This window comes from Alosa pseudoharengus, unplaced genomic scaffold, assembly GCF_046254945.1.
Source record: "Alosa pseudoharengus isolate Yale_2024_CS ecotype anadromous, Long Island Sound unplaced genomic scaffold, YU_APseudo_1.1 YU_APseudo_1.1_scf_12, whole genome shotgun sequence".
Classification (NCBI taxonomy): domain Eukaryota; kingdom Metazoa; phylum Chordata; class Actinopteri; order Clupeiformes; family Clupeidae; genus Alosa; species Alosa pseudoharengus.
The window spans coordinates 5,236,121-5,240,303 of NW_027468587.1; the positions used below are offsets into that span (position 1 = coordinate 5,236,121).

General features: G+C 41.1%; 1 long non-coding RNA gene across 1 annotated transcript; it reads right to left on the reverse strand.

The window, feature by feature from the left end:
- Nucleotides 1-405: 405 nt before the first annotated feature.
- Nucleotides 406-992, reverse strand: LOC143118276 (uncharacterized). The gene is made up of 3 exons (XR_012986085.1): nt 957-992; nt 603-713; nt 406-472 (listed from the first exon to the last, which is right to left on the reverse strand). It is a non-coding gene; the product is annotated as an uncharacterized LOC143118276 (long non-coding RNA).
- Nucleotides 993-4,183: the final 3,191 nt, after the last annotated feature.

Below are 4,183 nucleotides of genomic sequence, written 5' to 3' on the forward strand. Positions count from 1 at the left end.
CAGTGCATACACCATAGAATTGAGTGAACGATATGTGTGATGTAATGAGTCATATAGCGACATTTTAGAGTAGTATCTCAGAAAACAATGTGCAAGCCTTTGGGAAATATTAGCAAGCCTGTAAAAATGTACAATATATTGTTACAATGTTCATTACCTCACCAATAAATCAATCAATCAGAAAACACACTCCAATCCTTCCAATCATGAGGCGAGCCACTAAAAAGGCAAGAGTCTCAAAAGGCACCAAAGTTCAATTTCAAAAACTGGCAGAAATCCAACATATTCTTCAGGAGAGTGTGCTAAGTAAAGGTCAACAGCAGTAGAGGCTGCTGTTTTCCCCCTCTTCAACTTCTGTTCCTCTGCATATATCCACTTTGACTTACTGGAACCTTACTTGATCGATCTACAGGACGTTCACATATTTTCAATAGCAGTGGTAGCCTCACCAATGACAGCAGGGGTTTTACATCTGTTGGAAGCAAAATGCAAACACAAACCTCAGAATAAGATTTTTTTCAACCACACAAATAAATAGCCTCAGACAGATTGTGTAAAATACCTTGTCTAATACATGTATGTAACTATATGAATCTGCTCACCTGGCATAGATCAGCGTTGATTCATTACAAGTTCCATGGACCGGCTGACTCTCCCAAACTTCTCCTTACTCCTTTTCACCGTATCTTCATGAACAAAAGCTGCCTGCTCCACTATGTGTTTGAGAGACAAATGCCATGCAATAGAATAATATAATTAAACAAAATGACACAACAATGAAATAGCACAAAGATAATCTTAACCAATATATAAATTGCTATTGGACAAAAAAAAAATCTAAAAGTTGTCTGTATTATTATAATTTGCATAATTTATTATGCAATACTTTTCTATATGTATTTAACATCAATAAGAAAAATACCATTACAAAAAAAACACCAAGTTGGGTAACTTACGTAGCCATTAGATCCTTTAGGAAAGGTAAGCTTACTTACAAGTGGCCATGTTCTGCCTTGGTGGGTATCTGTGAGAAGGATTAACGTTAGATTTACTTTAGACCATTATCAAGCTCTGAGTAACTTTATAACATTATAGAATGGTTCTGAGTTGCTCCCTCTAGCTTCTAACTAGATAAGCAATGACAACCAGGATGTTCTGGTGAACATAGGCAACTCAACTAATTAATTTTCACCTAAACAAAATGACAGTGTTGAGAGTGATCATGCTTACTGCATGTATGCACTTACCAGGCTTCTTTCACCTGCACTACCGTTGATATTAAACCAGCCTTTCAGGGAAGTTAGCAAGTATGTATGGCTAACAGTGCTAGGATATGCTCATATATCTATGGGCTAAGCTAGTTAGGATAATGATTGCTAGTGAAAGTTGGCTTTAATGGCTTCCACAAAAACTTAACATTGACATGGGAAATAGTAGATAAAACACACACACAAATCATTTCCTTACCATTTATCACGATAGTCATGCATTATTGAAGGAGTTTGAACTCCATTTAAAAATATCTGAATTCATAGCTAACCTAGGCTAAGTTGCTAGCGAATGCTAATGTTAGCCTTTAAGCCAACAATCTGACTCCATTACTGTAACAGTAGGCTATTTACAATGTACAAACCAAATTTCGATAAATTGCAACTACACCTTACCTCTGAATAGCTTTGCCTCCTCTTCCACAAAGATTATTCCATCCTGCACATGTGTTTTCTCACACCAAGCTCCTCACTGAAAGTTGCTCCATTTCTTGGTGAGTGAGATGAACAAAGTTGAGGGGGAAAATAACGGTTGCTCCCGTCCCGAATCTCCTCCCCCAACAACTTTTGAGTGACAGGCCATGTACTTTTTGTACCCTTAGGTACAAATATGGTCCCTTTGCGAAAAGGTACATTAATGATCCAGGAACGGTACATATTAGTACTTTAGGGGCTCAATTTTGTTCCCTTTAAGGTACAGGGTCAAAAGTTGTACCTAAAAGAACAAAAATGTACCCCAACCGTACCCCTATTTTTGAGAGTGTAGGCCAGCGATGGAGGACTGGGATGCCTGGGATGAGTCAGCTGAGGAGGCACTCATATGCCCTGTGCGCACAGTAGCCACCGCCGACGGCGTGTCTGTGCTTTACCAACCAGCGAGAACCGACAACAGAGACACTGGTAAAACATCCTGAGGAGCTTATTGCAGACATTGAAGGACCGCAGCCTCCTCAGGAAGTACAGCCTGCTCTGCCCTTTCTTGTAGAGTGCTTCAGTATTTGCTGACCAGTCCAGTTTATTGTCCAGTTGTAATCCCAGACACTTGTAGGTGTTTACCACCTCTACATTGACCCCATCAATGGAGACTGGTAGCAGAGCGGGCTTAGACCTGCGGAAATCCACCACCATTTCCTTGGTCTTCGAAGTGTTGAGTTGAAGGTGGTCGGTTGAGTTTGCACCATTGCACAAAGTCCTCCACCAGGCTCCTGTACTCCTCCTCTTGCTCGTACCTGATACACCCCACAATTGCAGTATCGTCAGAAAACTTCTGGCATGACTCTTGCAGTATCGTCAGAAAAGATCTGGCATGACTCAGTAATGTAGCACAAGTCAGATGTGTACAGGTGAACAGGACGGGAGAAAGCACAGGTGCGTCTGAGGGGGTTGTCGTGGGGCTGGAGACTGATGGCTGTTGGCTGAAGCCATTGTTGGCGCACTGTTCGTGGTCACCATGTGGGGGAGGGGTGCGATAGCCTGTGATGGTGGGGGTGAGTGTTGCACTGGGAGTGAGGGGGAGATGTGGGTTGGGCAGGCAAGCAAGCAAGAGCATTGTCTGGGTCAGCAGGGAGGGATGGTGGACAGACCACTGCCAACTGGTTCGCCCTGTCCAGATCTCCCTCCACAGAGCTGCTGCTTTTCTTAAGGCCTACTGAATCCTAAAGCAAACTACAGGTAAGGCTTTCACAAAGTGCCTGTTCTTCTTAAGGGTTACATGAGGTGAAAGCTGTTGTTCAATGTCACTGCTGGAAAACTACAACTCTCATCACCACCCTGATGGGCACAGCAAAACAGATCATCATCTCTCGTCCAGACTGTTCGGTCTTCACACCTGGCTGAAACGCTACTGCGCTTCCCTAAGTATCCCCTATGTCAACAACTTTGACTTGTTCTGGGAAAGACTCAGCCTGCTGAAGCATGATGGTCTCCACCCAAACTGACAGGGAGCCGGGCCGCTCTCTAACAGTATAATGACCACACTGAGGCATTGACATTCTGTAGAAAATATCACAGATTCATGCCCCCCAGATATCGATTCAGATATGGATCTGAAAATGTTTTCTACGGGGTAACATATACTTCTACTACCATAGATCAAGCTGCTTCTTGCAATATAGCATGACATATGCTTATAATTTTATTCCAACGTTGATTTCTGCCCAACGTATAGTGAAAAGAAAAGCCAATTTTAATACTAGAAACCTAATATTCTTTCCATACCTCATTCCTCTAAAGCCAGATGCATTTTCAGCTAACATGGGTCTACAAAATCAATGATTTTATCAGTGAAGAAAATGAGAATTTCTGTTTCTTGTTGAAACCTGGCTAACTTCAGACAGTGCAACTGTTCTTGTTAAAACCTGTCCCCCAAATTATAATTTCTTCCACTCAATTAGGCAGGGTAAACGAGGGGGTGGAATTGCCACCATTTTCTCAAATAAATATAGTCATATCAAACTCCCATCAAACACCCATTGACACACTCAGCCAGGCATCTTCTCGAAGATGTGAAGAATTTGCAGACTTCTTCAAAAACAAAGTTACTTCGATAAGGGAGGATATTGGTAATAGGTAATAAGCTTAATAACATAGGTAATAAGGGAGGCTATTGGTAATAGGTCATATGTTTAATAACATAGGTAATACGTTTGATAGTGCACCCAAAAACAGCCCTCAAAATATATTTTTTAGCACTATTACTCAAAATTATACACAAAATTATTACGCAAAATTATAACTCAGACCTGCTCCTCAAAATGTGCTTTGGATCCAGTCCCTACTAAATTCCTCAAAAATGTATATGATAGCTTGGCACCCTTTATTCTCAAGATAATAAATACCTCATTAGAAACAGGTATATTTCCAACTGCTTTTAAAACCGCTGTCATAAAACCTTTACTTAAAAAGCCAAATCTTGA